Genomic DNA, 21,415 nt, shown 5'->3' on the forward strand with positions numbered 1-21,415 from the left:
CCGGGGAACAGGGCAAATAAGCTCATCTGAAACCTCAGCTGCCCAGCCTGTGAAATAAGGCTGGCCATCCATTCTCACAGAGGAGCCAACTGGAGGTAGGATTTTTGCTTCTGAATTCAGCTAAACATCTTCAAAGAATTTTATCTGCCCTTCCTTATCCAGGGCTATCAGTGAAGGGCTGGCTGGCTTTTACAGAAGACCAATTCACAGTCAGCTGAGACATTTTCTGTTGGGCTCTCTAGAGAAGGCTGTGGGGTTTGTCAGTAAGAGTTTATATCTATATGGGTTATATATTTTTATTTTATTCAGAGATTTATGAAGAAATTTACATGGTAAGTATTACTTATTATCAAGAAAAATGGTTGTGTATTCTCTGGTCATTTAAGCAAAATCCTCCTTTCAGGGTCCACCCATAGACAAAGCCCAGATTTAATCTCTGTGGGAGATCAAGATTTGGCCACCCTGAAATCTATCTCTTTACCTTGGTTGTTTTCTCTAGGGACATTTGACCTCCCCCACTAACTGCCTAAAGAATTTGACATGGTGGCTCCTTCCTAGAACAGATCTATCATGACTGCTATAAAGATAATGTAGGATAGAGGTTACAATAGAAAAGGCACCAACAAGCCCATCTTATTGGGAGTTCTGTCTCTCTGGCCACATTCTTTGGCCCTGCAAGGAGTTGCCAGACAATCATTTACAAGGGAAGTCTCCATTTGTAAAGGTATCTCCCTCTCTGTATTGGGAAGAGAGGGGGATGAGCTCATTTCTAGTGACTTATCAATGTGGAAGGTGAGGCCTTGAGCTACATAATAAACCTTACTCTTGTTTACTGTGCTTTAGTGGTAATTTCCTGTAACTGACTCCCCCCACCCCCAAAATCTTCCTTTGTCATTGGCTGAAAATGGTATTTAAGACGAGAATTTCTGCTATTGTGTTGAGAAACGCAGTGTCCCTGCTTTCTCCCATGTATACATGTTATTAACCTTGGCATTATTTTCTCCTGCTAACCTGTCTTGTTGATTATTTGGCCAGCCAGAAGAACCTTAAGAGAAAGGGCAGAGAGAGATTCTCCCTCTTCCCCCGACAGTTTTGGCGTAGTCGCCAGGAGCCACACTGGCTGACAAGTTGCCTTCTCTGGCTGGAAGACCTGCCTTCTCCCTGGACCACTGCAGATGGTGAGATACGGGAACGCCTGACAAAAGCTGGCAAAAGGTAAGACTTCTTACCATGTCAGCCTCCCGGAATCTCTATCTGCGGAGTCCGGCGGAAGGAAATGGTGAGAATTTTTTCTCTTTCTAAATTTAGATTGGCAGGAGAAAATATTTGGGAAACTAGTTTCTTGGGCTTTTAGTGACTCTTGGTTTAAATTTGGTAGAGTACTCTTGGTTTTGATCTTGATCCCTTTTCCTCCCAGAGTAATCTCTGTCTTGTTCTGCGTCCTGAGAAAACTTGGCTTTGTGACCAGTGAGAATCTTCTCCTTGGTCTCCACCATACGGAAGGTGCATTTACCGGGGTGCACCTCGGTGGCCAGTCGAGTAGACTGGGGTTCCGAACTGTCTCTTTGTCCGGCTGTGCCAAGCTCTCAGGGGAATTTGTCATAAAGGGCCCAGTCCATAAGGGCTTTTGTCGTCTTTACCTTCGTTGCTTGTTAGTGCTGGAAAAATCCCATTCCAGTATCGCCTGCCTGGTGTCACAGATTAGCGGGTCTGTGACTGGAGGCGTCCCACACTATTGTGGGAGACCGGAGACACCATCCTTACCGCCTGTGCAACGAAGGTCTTTACTTTCTCTGAATATCTTTGGGAGTGAATTCTGTGGATCACGGGGGCTACATCATTTGCGCCCTCACCAGGGACGCCTCTTTGCGTCCATGGTAGATTTATTCTAAGCATGGAAAGTTACCTCCGGTTCTTTCCTTAAAAAGGCTTATTGTTCGAGTCACTATTGGAATAAATATACAAATGAAGATCCTACTAGTCAATGGCCAGACGACGGATCCTTTGAATTGGAAAAACTTCTAAATTGGGGGAAAAAAAATGTTTTGAGAGCTCTCACATAATTAGTTATTTGGTACCTAAGAAAAGGCCAAAAAAAAAAAGAAGGGAAAAATTTGACTAGCCTTAAGACCTTGACTCAGGTTACAATTGAATTGAGAACATGTAAAAGTGTAAGTGTTGATAAGATTATAAAGGTTGGAATGTTTGAGCTAATTTTATATAGAGGTTACATCAACTTTGCCTGAGTATGTTTTAAAATGTCTGACTGGGAATGCTTCCATTGTCCAAAATTAGAAGACCAAGACCTATTGATAAAAATCTTAATGATAACTATGTTTAAAGGTATAAGAGGTGATAAAATTTGCATGAAATTTTGTAGGAAAAAACTGATGTTATTTCTATTACAGAACTGGTTAACAAAAATAGTAATTTAAATGATGGCTAATTTTATCTGAAGTCTTATGAAGTCTTATAGGCAATCTAAATAATTATTGGGAACAAGTAAATAGTTGTGAAAAAGATAAATGTTGGATGAACTATAACAATAATTATGTGTTGTGGTGGTTACAGCTTCCAAACTCTTTTTGGTGACTTTTAGAGTTTTGCTAAAATTTATGATAAAAAATTCTCTGAGTATCATCATTTCCAAATAAGATAAGATATTAGACATTGATTGCTAAATGTACGTTTGTCTACTTTTGGCTTTTCATTACAGGAAAACTAAAAGGTGTTTTGGGTCTATTGGTAAACATGTATTTTATTAAAAGATTGTACTATAAAGTAACATGTTTCTAGAAGTTATGAAGTGTTTATAAATTTTCCAATCCACAAGATACTAATGTAAAAAAAAGTTTATAATTGTTTAGTTTTTACTTACAAATTAAGGTTTCTAAAGGTTAAAATTTCTAATTAATATATGTGATTGAAGCTACTAAATATTAAGAAAAATATGTCTGTGTACAAGGAAAGTAAGATGTATAAAGAAGGTGCAAAGAATGGAAATATTTTGTTTGGTTAAGAAAGATAAATTTGTCCTCAAGTACTAGAAAGGAAAAGAAAGACATGGGACAAATTCTAGATGTAAAAAGAAAGTTATAGAAGGTTTGTGGAAGAGGAATTCTGGAAAAGGAGTTTTTGTATGGTCAAGTTGGCTAAGATTGAAATGAATTTAATTAAGTAAATGAGTTTTAATAGCAGAAGTAAGCTGGTGCAAAATTGAAATTTCTCGTAAAAAGAGATAATTTGCTTAAACTTGATAAAGAGGTTATAAAAGATTTTTCTTTACCTTTGAGTAAGTCTACCTAAAAAAAAAAAAAAACCTGTTAAAATAATTTCCTACGTTCAAAAGACTGAGGTCTCGCTATTAAGGCTTTTTGGACTGTTAATGTTCTGTTTGCTTTGATTGTTTATATTTTTGACAAGCTCCACCAAAATTCATATCTTAAAATAAGTCTTTTTTTCTTTGAGAATTTTCAAAGGGCTCTGAAATTTCTCAAAGAAATTTGCTCTCTTCCTATAAGGAGGAAGATACTAAACTTATTAGGCTTATTCAGTATGTTAAATTACATAGAAAACATTGTCAGATAAGTGAAGATAAAACCTTCTTAGGTGGTATTATGTGGGCAAATGTTATTGATATAGGTGTTTTAAAATTGTATAACATTACTGAAATTCTGATCTGTCCTGATTATCAGTCATAATTCTGGTTATTATTATTTTAAAGTGTTGTATGTCACAAAATTAACCAAATTTCTTTGTCAGTTGCCATTTTGAGGTCTTGTTGTTTACAGACTCATTTCTTTCCTCTAATGTTTTTGCAAAATATGTTTTAACTTCAGAAAAATTCATGGAAAGGACTCTGACATTTACACTGAAGTACAGGCTTCTGATAAACTTTCTGATCATAAAACTAAACTTGGTAAGAAATTACAGACATCTGATGGAGAGACTGATAACTTCATGAAGCTGCTAACAAAAAGATTGAGATCAAGAATGGATTATACGGGACTGAATAAACTGATAAGGATGCTTATAATTTTTATGATTTTTCATTTGAAGTATTGCTGAATTTTTAATGTTTTGTTTTTTTCAGATTTAAGGAAAACTTTTTCTTGTTTCTCCTGAGCTAGCTATGAATTATAACAATTTGGTAAATGATATTTTTGTAAGTAAAATGGAAATATTTATCTTTTTCTCTCTACCTGATCCCTCCAGGATTTGGAAACTCTTAGTAAGTGAGTATTGTTGTTTTCATGGCAATATGGTTATTTGCATAAGTTCAATAAGAATCTGTTCTCCTTATAACAGGACACAATTGGAAACACTTGTTATATTACCAAGGTTGTGACTGGAACATCATATTTGCGATATAACCATATAGCTTTTGAGGAATGAAGATTGGACTTTATGGAATAAAGACACTTGGAAATATTGGCCTGGTACCTTATGTTCCAAGTAGCACTTACCAGGATAAGTAAAGAATGTCACTTGTCTGGCAGGTACAAGGAACGTTGAAATATTTGGGGGGAACCTTGGAAGAGAGGAATTCACCCAAATCTGTAGGTATTGCAGGCAAAGTCTGATGACAAAATCCTTGGTTTGGCTTTCCTGGCCTTGAGAGGCTTTTGAAGTTCAATGTGAGATTCCTTACAAAAGTTCCAGCAAAGCAGATTTAAAAGAGCCTATGTGGTCAATTGCTATTCTTGCTGTACTTATGGAAATAATTGGGCCAACTCTATTGAAACTAGACTTATTTTGCAAACTAGTTAGTTTTAATTTGGCTATCTTTGATAAAAATGAGGGTGATTTTTGAGAAAAAAATTATGTTTCAGTAAAAACTATAGTATACATTTGCGGATATTAGATCCTAGTTTCGTTAATTGTCTTTTGAGGTTTTTGTTTTATATCTGTTGACTGGACTGGATCCTGATTTCTTCTAGTCTCCTAAAATATCTGGCTACAGATGTCCAAACTAACGTTTTTGATTTTTTCCATCATTTTCATTTGAAATCACTGAAAACTGAACCTGCCCTTTTTCCTGAAGCCTTACAAACTGAAGCTGATGGACTTGATACAAACTTAAGAGATTACTTGATGACATCATCGGAGACATTTTAAACTGCAAAAGATGCTTTGACGCTGACATCTGAAATTCTTCTTCACTGGCTGTCCTCTAAACTCAAAAACTGTTTTATGACTTGCTCTAACCATTAACCTTATTTTTCTTTTGTTTCCATAGAAATGCTTCTATTAAATACTTGATTGCTTGCTTCCATAATATAGGCGTAACCTTGAGAGCCCACCTGCATCACCACCTTCCAAAATGAACTTAATTGAACTGATCTATTATCAGGACTAAGAAATGTGTTCAGTGAGATGAAACAATCTACCAACTCAGCTTCTGGACTATGAAACTTCTTTAAGTTTCAAAAGGACTGTGAAACTTTTAGTTTCAAAGGCAGGACTGTGGGAGATCAAGGTTTGGCCACCCTGAAATCTATCTCTTTACCTTGGTTGTTTTCTCTAGGGACATTTGACCTCCCCCACTAACTGCCTAAAGAATTTGACATGGTGGCTCCTTCCTAGAACAGATCTATCATGACTGCTATAAAGATAATGTAGGATAGAGGTTACAATAGAAAAGGCACCAACAAGCCCATCTTATCAGGAGTTCTGTCTCTCTGGCCACATTCTTTGGATGGCCCTGCAAGGAGTTGCCAGACAATCATTTACAAGGGAAGTCTCCATTTGTAAAGGTATCTCCCTCTCTGTATTGGGAAGAGAGGGGGATGAGCTCATTTCTAGTGACTTATCAATGTGGAAGGTGAGGCCTTGAGCTACATAATAAACCTTACTCTTGTTTATTGTGCTTTAGTGGTAATCTCCTGTAACTGACTCCCCCCACCCCCAAAATCCTCCTTTGTTATTGGCTGAAAATGGTATTTAAGATGAGAATTTCTGCTATTGTGTTGAGAAACGCAGTGTCCCTGCTTTCTCCCATGTATACATGTTATTAAACTTGGTATTATTTTCTCCTGCTAACCTGTCTTGTTGATTATTTGGCCAGCCAGAAGAACCTTAAGGGAAAGGGCAGAGAGAGATTCTCCCTCTTCCCCCGACATCTCCAAGCATCTGCCAGGCATTCTGTGGTCAGTGGGAAGCTCTCAAGTTGGCAGCCTCTTCTCTTGTGTCCTTTGCTGGTACTTAATCTTCCATCTCTTCAAGGTACAACTAGACAGAGGCTCAAAGGACTTGACATTGGAGAAATGTACTTTACATTCTCTTTCGACTTCTACACTTTTCCAAAAGACTCTCAGCATTTCCAGTAATTGTGCAGCAGTTTACCCAACACTAAGATTCTCACTATAAAAATTAAAATAAATAAATTTTGAAAAGGAAAAAAGTGATCTTTGCAATTTATACAGAATCTGTATAATGGGTGCATCCTTATAAATGGAGGAAAAATAACAAGTTTAACTATTTTGATTAGTTAACACAGTAAGTAATATACTTTATATATTACTGATTTTGAGATTATTTGTATTTAAAAATACTGCTTCAAATCCCTAAATTATTGTAAGTGGTAGAGTCTGCCATTATATACAAGTCAGCCAAAACTCCTCCATTCCTGTATAATCCTATATGTGGGTAGTAATGGTTAGTTCTTATAGATTGTTTGAACACCTGCATATCACAAAATACAAGTGGCCATTAAAAATTAAAATGTTCACCAAATACAAGATTATCTGATTCCCAGAAAAAGAAAACAATATTGTAACATTAAGGCTAAAACTATCAAAAAGGAAGCCAAGATACACTCAAGTAAAGCTTTTGCTGAAAAGTTAATTGGCTCATCTTTGAAACTTTATCATGTTTATTATGTAAGCAAGATACTTTCAGAGCCTAAAATATAGAGAGTGCTTATTGGTAAGTTAACATTGTGATCATTTATTTTGTAAATGTTAATATGAGAGACGTAATTCATTTTCTACTATATTCAGATTTTCAAGTTCTGCTAAATCTAAGGCCACATTACTGGCAAGTTGGGATACCTCTAGACATCTGAAAAATATGAGTCCTACACAGAAGCTTATACATTCTCTATTCATCAGGTTCTAAATTCTAAAACATTCTAAGGTTTTGGATCAAACCAATGGCATTCCACATTTACAGTAAGTTTGCACGTGCAATACATGATCCTATAGGAAGAGACATCCAGATTTTAAATAAAGGAGATTGTGCACAAAAATAAAATATATTTTCACGTCTGAAACGGGATTACAAGAAAGAAGGGACTCTCAGAATATGTGCTAAGTGGTAAATAAGTTATCAAAGGGTCTCTAAAAGAGAACTTATTGTGGAAAAAAGAGCTTAAACGCAGAGAGCTAAAATGGCATCTCTGGAATCCTTACGGTGAAACAGACACTGAACTACTTTTGCCTAAAATTTAAAATGCATCTTATCCTCTAAACAAATACCACGTCCCTGCCATGCAGCTTACCGGGGCACGGTGACGTGTTTGAATCATTTTCTAATTCATTGGCTCTTAAACTTGATGGGCACCAGAAGCACCTGGAGGCCTTGTTGAAACCCAGATTGCCAGGCCCCACCCCAGAGTTTCCAGTTCTGCGGATCTGCAGCAGCACCTGAGAATTTGCATTTAAACCCAGTTCCCAGGTGATGCTGATGCTGCTGGTCCACGGACCCCACTTTGAGAACCACAGCCTAACTTACACCCTATATATTGTTACCAAATCCATTATTTCATCCTTTGGCTGCTACTTTTCCTTTATCACATCAGCACCTTAGCTCCGAATCTCCTCACCTAACAATGGGAATACTTGGAGACTTTAACAGCTGGTCCTCCTTTCCGGCTCAGTTCTCCCTCTTCCTCTCAAAACTACATTCTCTTGCCAGGTAACTGTTCCTTAAACATCAGTTCATCATAGATCTTCCTTGCTCAAAATCTCATGGCTCTTATGCTGAGCACAAGACATTTTAAATTCTCTACTTTGCTCATAAGGTCTGTAATAGCCTGTAGAATGTGGACACCCTGATCCTTACCCTGCCTACTATAAAGGAGTATGTGAAGATTACATAAGATACAGTCAGTTCTTGTTATGCACAGTGTGACATTCTATAAAGTCACCGTGAACACTGAATTGGTGAATATGAACCACTGCTACTACAGGAAATGCAGGGTTAGGTTGCTGCAAGCCTTAGTTACATTTTCTTCGACTGATCAATACATAACCTTATTTTCTGTGTGTTTCTCTTTAAAGTCACCTTATTTAAGATAATTGGTGATATATTAACATTGAACTCACACCAACAGCACTGTACCTCGTGTCTGAAAGAAGCTTGTTGAACACACATACTTTCTCTGTAAAGGCTAAGCCTCTTGCCCTGAGGAACACCAGGCAACATTGCAGCACTACACATGGGGGACACATTAAATAGCAAAGTCACCAACACAAAGCACAAAAGATAAGAAATGAGGCACTAAATAGACTGCAAGAAGGACACTTGTTTACAGTATGAGCTGAAACTAGGGCAGAGCGTCACCTGGTTCCCCTCCGCTGGGAACGTGCTCATCCAGTGAATAAATTTTTCACCACTTTGTGCATATCTGCAAATGGACATGAAAGCCCTGTGAGTGTTTATTCGGAGGCTGCCAGTACATTTTAGCTAGTGGACAAGTGTGCAAACACGGAATCCACAAATAATGAGGATCAACTATATTATGAAAGCATCTTTTCAAAACCAGAGTATTGCTCAGATATAAGAGCAATAATGATAACATAACAGCTAACATTTAAGTGCCTACTATGTGCCAGCAGCTCTTCTAAGTACTTTACATAAGTTAATGCATTTAAATCTCACTAAAACCCTATGAGACAGGAGTAATCATTAGCCGCATTTTATAGATGAGGAAACTAAGGCTCAGAGAGTAAATACTTTGCACAGGTTCCCCAGTTAAAAGTGGAATAACTGGGATTGGTACCCAGACAAACTGGTCCAAAGCCCACAGCCTCAACCACTATGGTAGGAATGTGAGCGTATTTTCTACCACTCCCTGAAAAGCCCCTTCTGCTCCAGCCAGTGTTGTCTCCCACATATTCACTCATCAAACATTTTCTGAGTGACCCAAAGGTGTCAGGTACTGTGTTTAGATACTGGAGGGACAAATAGAATGTCAATGCATATAATCCATAACCAATCTATAAATCAAAATTGGGTTGAGTTTATGATGAGCCAAACTTAGAGGGTCATATAGCCCAGGAGAGTCCTTTCACAAAGAAATGGAGCACTCCAAAGAAGTGGGGTGTACAGAGTGGTTATATACCATCAAAGAGCACGTATCACATGTGATTGCAATGTCCCTTTTACAGCAGTCATGACATTGACCTCTCGGCATGTCAATTGATGGACACAGTGGGTATCAAGTCTGCTGTCTCTATGGGCGTGGCTGTTGTCTCGAGTTGGGTCATCACAGGATGAGCACAGCAATCAAATCCTAGCCTAGGGAGAAATGCTTATCCTTAAGGAAATACCAATGTGGGGAAAGTTGCATTTACATCTTAAGGGCTTTGCTTTTGTCTTTGGGACATGTTAATTGTTTAAAGCAGATATACAATGGATGAACAGAGGCTACAGGCCCCTTTTGGGGAAAAAAAAAAAAAAACAAGGTCAGGCCCAATTAGTTTTACACTAAGTGGCTTCCTCATGTGCTCCAATATATCCTATTGCTCGCCATTTATTCATCAAGAAGTAGGATAGTCTCCGCTTGAAGAAGCTCACTGTCTATGAGACATGAATAAAACAACCGTTATGGAAAAGTAGATAAGTACAGGGGCCCAGAGTGGGGACATCAAAAGGGGTCTCTAGATGGAGACCTCTCAGGAAAAGTGTCCAAGAGGAAGGAACATTTGACATGAGTTTAGGTTAAGAAATAGGAATTAAGTTGATCAAAAAAGTGGGTAGGAGGACAGAAGAAACACATATAAAAATACAGATATAAAGGATGCTAAAGCTTTCACAAAATTGGTGTATTTTTAAGGCTGGAACAAAGCAAACATGTAGGAAACAGTGTGTGATGAGGCTAAAGATGAGGACAGCAATAGAAAGCCAGCTCAGGAATCTGAATGATCTCTCAGATTCTCTGAGCAGTCATTGAAAGAGTATAAGCAGATGTCACATTTAAACAAATTTGGATTCTTGAAGGTAACTCTGGAGGCATTGTGGAGGAAAGATTAGAAGAAATTAAGACTGGAAGTAAAGGGTCCTGTTGGGAGATTAGGCAGCGATCCAGCTAAGATAGGCCTTGGCTTAGGCGGGGGGGTCTGCAGGTGGAGGAGGCCAGGAGATGTGAAGCAGTGCTGGGCTCCTGGAGGAGGAAACTGAGCTGCCTCTCAGTCACAGGAAGACTGTGCCTGTCATGGCCTCCCCACCCCCATGCCCAAATGCCATGTTTCTTTCTATGCCTGTACATTTCCCCTCTTCCCCCATCTGAAATCCTCACTCTTTCTTCCCTCCACCTGCCCAACAGTGGTCCCTTTGAGGACTTGATCTAGTTCACCTCTCCTAAGAAGCTGTCCTTAATTACAATTTCTGGATAACATTCCCATTTTTTTAAGTTCTATAATACAACATACACTAATACCTTGGTAGAATCTAATTACATCTTGCAAACCATTTCATGTACGTGGAGGAGCTTAGAACCTTACAATTCTTTGTATTTCCCTCAATACCTACCACAAATACTTTGCATATATAGGTCAATAGATGTCCAGTAAAGTTCAATAAAGAAGCACCCTTTATTAGCTAAAAACTTTTATGAGCTCAGTTATTCCTTTAGATCAGCTGCTTGAACAATCTGTCTTTCTCCACAGGTCAACAGTGTTGCCCAGAACAAATGAATTTTACACCTTCTCAAACTCAATAGAGCAAAGATGGAACTTCATTCCCCCTGCAAGCCTTACTACCCTAGAGAAAAGCAAAAACAACGTGTGACATCTAATTTTTCTCCACATTCTCATCTCAAATTGCAACTGTTTTCCAGATGCTAACTGGTTTTCATTCTTAAAACTGACAGAAAATTTTCTCATTATTTCCGTTTCTTTTTTTTTTTGTGAGGAAGATCAGCCCTGAGCTAACTTCCAATGCCAATCTTCCTCTTTTTGCTGAGGAAGATTGGCCCTGGGTTAACATCTGTGCCCATCTTCCTCTACTTTATATTGGATGTTACCACAGCATGGCTTGACAAGCGGTGCATCAATGCGCGCCAGGATCTGATCATGTGAACCTGGGATCGCTGCAGCGGAGCGCGTGCACTTACCCGCTGTGCCACAGGGCTGGCCCCTCTCTTTATTTCTAAAGCTGAAATGTTTAAATCATTCTCTGGGCTAGTTGGAGTTTCCATAAAATGAAAATATACATTCCAGAAAAATCCTTAACTTTCCAGAATAATCCTTAATATATTATGGTAAACACCTTGGCAAAATGTCACTGATTTTCAATGTCAGTGCCTCCACAAGGGTATCCATGCATTGTCTCCCCTCCCAACCACCTCTCACTTGGCCCCTCCCCAGGCTCATGGGCTCAAAGTGTTTACTGAGCACTAAGAATGATCAGAGTCTGAGGGAGACTTCAAGGATGACTCAGCCATGTTTTCTGACCCCAATCATCTCTCTCCATCTCTCCTTTAACCTCTATTTTTCTTATTCTGGTTTCTACTGTAGTTGTTTACTTGTCTTGTGAATTGATGTTTTGTGGTTTATAATTACCATGTAAATTCATATTACTTTTTGCCTTAGAGTTTAGAAAGAACTTACATTAAACAAGGTTTTTTTCCAGCCCTTTGATGTGTCTAATATCTTCCAATGCAATTCAAGTGGCTTCTTGTTTTTATGTCTCCATCATTATTCCTTCAGAATTATGTTCACCCCACACTTGTGATCTGACCAATGCTGCTTTACTCTTTAAACTTTTCTATGCCGAGACTCACGTGAGGAATCCCTCAAGCACCATCAACTAGGCGAACCCACATTCCTCACATCTGTTTCCTTGATTTGTTCCTAAATAGTTTCTTTTTTTGTGTGTGTGAGCAAGATCAGCTCTCAGCTAACATCCATGCTAATCCTCCTCTTTTTCTTTTGCTGAGGAATACCGTCTCTGAGCTAACATCTATTGCCAATCCTCCTCCTTTTTTTCTCCCCAAAGCTCCAGTAGATAGTTGTATGTCATAGTTGCACATCCTTCTAGGTGCTGTATGTGGGACTTGGCCTCAGCATGGCCAGAGAAGCGGTACGTCAGTGCGCACCCGGGATCCGAACCCGGACTGCCAGTAGCTGAGCTTGCACACTTTGGCGTTAAGCCACGAGGCTGGCCCAAGATGTTTCTGAAAATAATAATAAATTGTATAAAAAGCACTATCACAGATACCTTCAAGAGAACAAATGGAAAAGAATATTCAATTCCTCAGATAGGTTTGCAACCAAATGAGACATTGAGGGGACCAGGGGGCACTGATCAGAGCAGGATCCTAAGAGAAGAGTTTTTTAAATCAATTTCAAATGAAGTTAAAACTGGAATGAGATAGTATTTTACCAGTTAGCTGAAATCATACGCATTTTTCTGACCTTTGAGAGTTTATTTGCATATAAACTGTACATGTGGGGTAAGAGAGTGCTGATATTGTTTAATTTCTTTTTATTATTCAGCGCTTTGTAACAGATGTGGCTAGTCACAATTAATAAATATCATAATGTGGAGAGACCCAACTTTCAACTGCTTGATATTATCAATTCTTACACAAAGCTAGAGTTTTAAAGATCAAATTTCATTCTAGTTACCTGTCAACTAGTCTATTTATATCGGAAAGTTGCTGAGTTTTAGGAAAATACTTCAAAACACAAATTTTATATGTAATTTCAAAAGCAAAAACTTAGTTAAAAACTGGGTGGTAACCCGTTTTGCTACCATATATTAATCTTTAGCATGGGAACAGACATTTTTTGAGAATATAATTCATATTTGCCTGTTTGTATATTGTAGAATGTTAAAGGATTTACAGTTTTAATCGTATTTCAAATACCAGAGAATAAAAAACAGAATTGTTTCAGTTTTATGAAATAGTTTTTTAGACATAGCAGATTTTCACAGCATATTACTTGAAAATAAAATAATCAGTTAGTGAGGTTTAAGCAATGTGGTTTTATTTTAAACTTGTTCCTTCCATAGGAGCATCAATAAAATCCCTCCAGGAGTAGTTGTCGCTCTTTCCCTCCACATGAGCACCAGGTGCGTTTGCTTTAAGCATCAGACTCTCGGGCAACACCATAGCCCTCAACTCCGTTTAGTTGAGAAAAGGCTTTATGAGTCGTGTGTTTTTTCTAGGGGTATGGAGCTCCCAGACTTATTAACTACAGAGAGAGAGTAAGAATCAGAACACATTCAATAAACTCCAGTGTGCTCAGGTGAGAGGATAGGTGCCTGAACTCACATCTGAAGAAGAACTTAGAGGATGCTTTTCACTCTGCTTCATGCCTCTGAGTAAGCAGTCCTGGACATCCCCGTTACGGCCACGGAATAACACAGGCAGACTTGATGGACCAGAAATCCTCCTATGTCCATCATTTGTACAGAGCAAACTGGCTTAAGACCTCTCGTTTCCTGCTGTAGTGGTAATATACAGAGATACAGAACTGCCATCTAGTGACTAAGAAGAAAACAGCAAGGTGCTTTACATGGAAAATGAAATTGTGAGTTTTTTAAAAAAGAACAGTGAAGCACTAAAGTTGGTAAAGTTGACACAAAGTTGACACAATGTGACACACGAAAGTTATAGTAAAACTGAAAAATGTGTAGGTGAAGTAATCAGTTGTTCTCTCTGCCTCTAAAACATGTCTTGACATCTGACTCATAAATAGTATAGTTTAAATATAATAGAATAACTTTGGAAATAAACTTCTCATCTCATCTCATCCAGTGATGCGGGCAAGAACTGGTATTAAATAGCCAGATGGGGAGTACCCATGTTGAAGCACCATTTTTATCACAGTGGAGAGAATAGAGGCATAAAACCCAACAGACTGATGTTCAGATCTTCCCTCTCACCCTTGATCAATTTTGTGAACATGGTCTTATTTTGTTTGTGAGGAAGATCAGCCCTGTGCTAACATCTGCAAATCCTCATCTTTTTTTGCTGAGGAAGACTGGCCCTGGGGTAACATCCATACCCATCTGGTTCCACTTTATACGGGATGCCACCACAGCATGCCTTGCCAAGCGGTGCGTTGGCGCGCGCCCAGGATCCGAACCGGCGAACTCCAGGCCGGTGCATTGGAGCGAGCACACTTAACCGCTTGCACCACCGGGCAGGCCGCTAAACATGGTTTTCTTTATCAGTTAAATATGAATTATAATAGTTACTTTAAAGGATTACTGTAAGAATTGCATGAGGTACTACAGTAAAGGGACGGGTGTAGAGTAATAGTTAATTCTCCTGCCCTGTCTCTCGTCTATGAAACATGCACAAATCATCTAAGAAGAGAACTTGTCTATACAATAAACTTATGACAAAGATTCAATGGTTCCAGAAGTAAGGGCCACCATTGTTGAGGGCTTAACCTCAACTGCTTCCAAATACTGTTAACTCTCAATTAATTTTATGTATTTTGTGTCTTCCAGACACTTCACTGGCTAGAAGGAAATGAGAAGGTGTGAAATTTAAATTGATGTATTTCACCCTTGAATGTCCAAGCTGTAAAATCAGGTGTTTTAAATCACCTAGTTCATCAGGTTTTCTGCTTATTATTATATATTTTACCATGGTTCACAGCCCGAGAAAAATAGAAAATCATTATAATTTTACACACCTGAATATATATCTTGACTATTACAGCTGGAATCTTAATATATACAACAATGTTGTACATGTTTTGTCCTTGTTGATAGTACAGAATACTTTTGTCCAGGTTTTCTTTGGCATTATCATATACAAGGAAGAACTCAGTAATATATGCCCTGGAGATAAGGATTTAGAAAAATCTAACATACTATCCTAGTCATGCCACAAAATATGCTATAAAAATAATGAGAGGATATTTTGAAGGCATTATTTTTCTTAATTATTTCCAACTTTATGTCCCTTTACCTGTTTTTAATCATTCTGCATCTTATTCACTATTGGCTAATCATCTCACAGTAATTAAGTAACCCTCAGTTGAGTCCACCATGCCTCTTCAAGTGCCCCAGCCTGATGTCGGTCTCAGCTCTGACAAAAGAAACTGGGAAAACCTGTTTTGTGGCACTATTCTTAAGGATATCTTTACTCTTACAATAATAGCTATATTTTTGAAAGGCACCAGTGGATTATAAAATCAAGTACTCGACCCATGTTGTATCCTCATTTTCCCTCCAGGAGGAGCACAACTTTCATGTGTAATGCAGGGCTGCTGCTTTACTGTTTCCTTTCAAGATATTTTATTACTTGTAAAACATGTCGATGTAAATAATCCATAATCAATCTATAAATCAAAATTAGGGTGAGTTTATTATGAACTAACTTTTGAGGACCATGGCCCTGGGCCTTCCTTCCCTAAAGAAGGAAGGGCACCAAAGAAGTGGAGAGTACAGAGTGGTTATATACCATCAAAGAGCATGTATCACATAGGATTGTAATGTACCTTTTACAATAACCACAAGATCGCCCTGCCAGGTTGCCCTGCTAGAATAGCTATTGATGGACACAGCAGGGAGCAGGTCTGCTGTCTCGATGGATGTGGCTGGTGTCAGGTCTGTTGTCTGGAGCTGGGCGGTCACAGGATGAATGCAGCAGTAAAATCACAGCCTAGGGAGAAATGCTTATCCTTAAGGCAATGCCAATGAGGGGGAAGCTGCATTCTTATCTTAAGGGCATTTACTCTTCTCTTGGAGACATGGCAAAGCAGATACAGAATACAGGTGACAAGACCTTTTGGAAAAACAAACTCAGGCCGAGTTAGATTTACTCCAAATCGCTTCCTCATATGCTCCAATATATCTTATTGCTTGCCATTTATTTATCAAGCTCAGGGCGTGTCTTTCAAACAGAAATCATCGATAATAGCATGAAGTAGTCACTTACCTACAGATGTCACTGTGGTAACAGAATATTAACAAGTAGCTTTCAAATATAACCATTTTCCCAAATATTGTATTTCACTGAGTTAATCAAAAAGGCATTCTTCTGTCTTATACTGAGAAATCTCAACTCTGAACTTAACACTAGATGTAGCCAATTTTGAATAAAGACCTTTAACATCAAAGCCGGCCAATAGATCTTGTTAAAGCAAATCCAAACTTGGGAACACTTTTGTTTTCAGTCACATGTAAATCCTCTCAAACTCAAAATAGGGTCCCGGCTTTGTGCAGATGGAGAAAAGCTTCTGTTCCTCTTTTTCTATTCAGATAGTGCAGGGAAGAGCCCAAAAGATCTCCTGGTGGAACACGAACAGTTCTTTACGTTAGAAACGCAGGCAGTGTTTCCTAGCTTCTTTTCTATAGGCCGAGACATGCTGACCTGCCCAGAGGAGCAAACTTCTGAGCTCCAACAGTAAATAAGACCATGTGCAGTTTACCACAACAATGAACTACAAAGATGTATCAGGAAATATTTTGAACATCAACACCTAAGCTTTCAGTTTCCCTCTGTCTAATTCCATGACTACCTGAACTGAATTCATTCTCCATCCCCATCCCTTTCATGAGTTTTTATCTCTTTGAATCAGCATGTTATAACATCTAAGAGAAATTTATCAAAACACTTTCTTCAAAATAGCTAACTGAAATATAAGAGTTGTAGAGGGTCAAGATTTTAAGATGAACGTGATGTACAGAGTAACTGTGCTACAAAATAAAAAGAAAATAAATGAGAACAATAAGAAAAGGAAGACAAAAATGATAAGGAGAAGGAATATAACAGAGAGTAAAAGTAAGAAAGAGAGAAAAAAGAAGAAAGAAGGTGTAGGAAAGAGAAAGAGTCAGGAGAAGCATGAGAAATGGCAAAAAGGGGCACGAGCAGAGGGAAGACACCATGTACAGAGGGAATGACAAGTGAACTGGCTTCTGACCAGGGCGCATGTCTAGAGTCACTGGCCTGCATTTGAGAACTCCACTCGGTTCTAACATCCACAGAATGACCACTCCTCATGCAAACTCTGGTGACACTGATTACCAGTGCTGTCTTCTCCCGGGACCTGCTGGAGCTTTGGGAACTGCCTCTGTCAGCAGCTCTGGGACTGACAGAATCCCCATTAAATACTCATAAACTAGGATGGTGGTGTTTTTTTTAATTACTTTTTTTAAAAATTTTTATTTATTTATTTTTTCCCTCAAAGCCCCAGTAGATAGTTGTATGTCATAGCTGCACATCCTTCTAGTTGCTGTATGTGGGACGTGGCTTCAGCATGGCTGGAGAAGCGGTGCGTCGGTTCGCGCCTGGGATCCGAACCAGGACCGCCAGCAGCGGAGCACGTGCACCTAACTGTTAAGCCACGGGGTCGGCCCACAATGGTTGTTTTGAAAGAGTAACTCAGTAAGAGCTCTCTCAAGGGTACATTTAATCCTGCCAACTCCTGCACTCACCCATCTGAAGAATTAAGAAACTAAACTTTTTTTTTTAATTACTGTGAAGAAAAGCAAGAGAAAACTTTTCTGGCCAAATTTTAAATGTTCCATCTGCTTTGAAGTTACCTCACAAAATTCTGAGCATAATCTAAAATTCTGGGCTCCCTACAGTTCCAAACATGTTTCAGAAATGATCTCTTTATCATCACAACGTAAGCCTATGCCTTATAAAACAAAATAAACTTGGATGAGTTTTATCTTGTAGAGAGAAAGCAGCAAGAAAAAGAGTAGGATGTGCCTTTCTACTATGAAGGAAAATAAATAAAATCATCAAAATATACAAAATATGCCTCTAAAACTGAATGAAACGGTCTCTAAAGAGTTTTACATTTTAAGTAAAAATGCACCTATATGAAATTATACATCAGTTTGTCTAAAATCTATTCCACTTAATAGAAGAAGAATTCATTCAGTTTCATTTAAATAGCATGACTTATGATTAGCTGCATAATCAGTGGTAGATATTTTAATTCTGATATACCATGTACTTCCACCAATGAAGGTGGACTTAAACTTGTAATTTTCCTAAAAGGGGCCAACCAGATGTTTTGCTTATTTGATTATTTAATAGTATGGATCTGCTCCTCATTGCCAACGAAGGATGTCTACACATAGGCTTTAGCTTGCATATGTAATGGGAAATGCAGACTGAGTTTACAAAAAGAAAAATTGAAAATGCAGCATTGTCTTTAGGAGATGTGGTCAATCTGTTCAAGAACATTTTCTCCCTTGGTCAAGTGAGAAGCTGAGAGAGAATGCTGTCGGCCTCTTCCTTGGCCCCTTATAGAATTCTGCGTTACCTCAATTGAACGTGTCCTAAAGTGTTTGAACTAAACTCGGAAATGAGTCGATGATACTGTATTTGCATTACGTCACACAGAATCTCTTTCATTAGGCACCATTCAAAACACTTTTTGGGACATTAGAGGCCAGAAAAGTATTGCTTCTCTGAGAGACTGTTGCTTTTAATCTCATGGACATGAGGTGATACAGAATTGTTCCCATTTCCCTTTCTACTTGAAACCTGAGGGATACATTTCCAACTACCTTTAAAAACTGCAGGTCCTTCTGAAACACATTTCAGTGCACTGGCTTACTTCAGCTTCATTTCATTGTTCCATCCTAAATTCCTTTCAGTTTGATCTATTTTCCTTTCTAATCCTTTTGTATACCTAGATATTTAAAAGCTGCTCAAATCTATATTGGAGAAAAGTTGGGTTACAGTTCTTTCAGACAGCATGTAAACCCAATTTTTAGGGTTTCTACACAAAAAGTTTCTGCCGTGTTTCTACCAGCTCTCCTTCTATATTTTTTCCTCCAGGATTTCCTCTGACAAAATTGCCTTTCTAAAAGCCAGTACTCTGTTCATTCTCTTGGCCAGTCACATTTTCATAGAAAGATAAAGGACTGGATTTTCCAAAGATTCAACAAGAATGATCAAGTCCTGATCCACACCTAGATATGCTGTTCCTGTTCTCCAAGAATTTTAAAACTAAAGTTAATTATCTCTTTCATTTTATCTAAATCTATTAAGTAACCTTGGCACTGAGCCCCTAAACTGGTCCACAGGCTGCTTCAGGAGACACAAAACTCTCTCTCAAATGCTTGCATTCATGTGCTTAGTAGGTATTTTATTTATTTAGATCTTATGCCACAAAAAAGCTTCATTTATTCACTCAAATACTTAAGTATACACTATGTGCCCAAAGGTCTTGAAATGTTGGCAGTCTGCAAGGAGAACAGATATATATGAACAGATAAATTACACTACAGAAATAATTTGAATGAAAGAGATATGAATAAACTGCCGTGGGACTCCAGGAAAAGAACCACGATGGGGGGTGGACAGGGTTCGTACCATCTAAGTAAAGGAAAATGAAGATAGAGAACATAAAAAGAAAACAAGATAAACGAAAACATTTTCTTCTTCTTAATGTTTCTGCCACCAACTTTTGGAGCACACTGCTTGCTGATGTCCTTTCTAGCCAATCTTATCCTTCAGCAGGCTTCTATAGACTTCAAAAATTCGATTGTACCAAGCTGGGCTTCTCCGTGGAGTCAATGCCAACTCTGTAGGGAGTCAGGAGGGGAGCAAAAGATTCACAGGACTCTGCAGGCCTTCTGCAGCTCACTGGTGGGGAGGGGCACCGAGGCTTCACCTTGGCCTCTGTCTCCAAGTTCACAGAAAGGAGGGTCCGTTCCTTCCTTGATATATGAAGGTGGAGATAAGCATCTTTCTCAGACGGGATTATAGAAAAATTAAAGTGAGAACCATGAAAAAGGCAGAAGAGGTAGCACCATGAGTCTGAAGAAACTGGACATGTGAATTAGTAACCAGTAGGAAGAAGAGCTGAAGACAAAAAAAAGGCAAAAAGCAAGTTCTCAATTTTCTAAGATGGAAGTGCAAATCTTTCTTCTTCAAAAAGAAAAAAGTCATTGAACTTTTTCCTTTAAAATAAAATTGAAAGGAGTCACATGTTGCAAATAATGGTTTTAACCATGATGTCACTACACAATAATGTGTAGCAATCAGTTGTTAAGTGCACTGCAAATAGTTCATTACTTAATAATTATGTTATCAAAGTTTGCAATTGATATATATATTTTAGTAAATAGTAGACTGTGTGCAAAGTTGTCACTATATTACTGATAGTGTCACTCTTACAACTGAAAACATGACTAGGAGAGAGAAGGTGGTGTGACCTCAGATTGCTAGAGTCACAGCAAGGAAAGTCAAGAAAGTGTCATCAGGTCATTTGGACAAAATGATGCTATACAGCTGTTGGGTTTATAACAGATCTACTTGAGAAAAACAAGTCACTACATTAAATTATTTTCTAGTTACCTCCATCACCCTCTCCAAGAACACATATTTTAAAATGAGACAATATATTACATGAAAAATTACTTGCTCTGTCATTTTGAAAACTACATTAAATAGTGAAGAAAAAACTAGGTTACAAACATCCTGTTATCAATTCCAACTACCATTCTTTACCAAACTAAAACTCTAATTATCACTAATTAACTTTCAATCTAGATCTCCTCCAGTATACAAAATCAATAACTTAAAATGTTTGATAACTTTTTTTAAATTGCCCTAAAATTTTAGAGGATAATATAAATATATCTCTTGCAAAAGTTGAGAAAGATAAAGACACTAGGAAAGGAAATGATGAAAATATTACCCTAATCAATGATGTAAAACACAAGATATGAACAACTGTTAAAAAGAATTCTCTATGAAATTGATCAATTCTACTATCTCTACATCTGGCTATTTCCTATCAGTAATTTGATGCATAAACAAATAGAATAGTGTATTTAATGGGATCAATTCTTCTAGTTGTGTGCTTTTCCTTTGAAAACTTCATATGCTTTTATGTGCTTGCTTTATTTTCAGGTGGTGTCACATTAGAACACCCTCATCTCTGAAGATCTTTGCATTAAGGGACTCTACTTTGGCCCTTGATCAACTGTACTCAGAGTTATGATAAACTCAGAGACGTACATGGAACAATGTTTCCTACGTCTTATCTCCCATGAGTTGTTCATGTCAAGGAGTATAGTCCACCAAGTAAACACTAAGCAGTGTCTCAAAAACATCGGATACTAAAAGGAGGACATGCAGGGCTGGGTGTGGGCCCCCATTCAGTGCCTCAGTGCAAAGAAGAAAGAGATAAATGCATCCCTCTAGAGACTGGGATAAAAACAGGAGATTATGAGCACGAGGCTCCCTCTGAAG

General features: G+C 38.2%; 1 protein-coding gene and 1 long non-coding RNA gene across 3 annotated transcripts in view; both read left to right on the forward strand.

Annotated features, from left to right (window-relative positions):
- The window catches only part of LOC131409835 (ral-GDS-related protein-like), a 272,278-nt gene that overhangs the window by 60,610 nt on the left and 190,253 nt on the right, over nt 1–21,415 (forward strand). The window lies entirely within an intron of this gene.
- On the forward strand, nt 674–5,869 carry LOC131409842 (uncharacterized). Its single transcript, XR_009221041.1, has 2 exons — nt 674–1,279; nt 3,840–5,869. It is a non-coding gene; the product is annotated as an uncharacterized LOC131409842 (long non-coding RNA).

The sequence above is a fragment of the Diceros bicornis genome, chromosome 8 (assembly GCF_020826845.1).
Source record: "Diceros bicornis minor isolate mBicDic1 chromosome 8, mDicBic1.mat.cur, whole genome shotgun sequence".
NCBI classification, from domain to species: domain Eukaryota; kingdom Metazoa; phylum Chordata; class Mammalia; order Perissodactyla; family Rhinocerotidae; genus Diceros; species Diceros bicornis.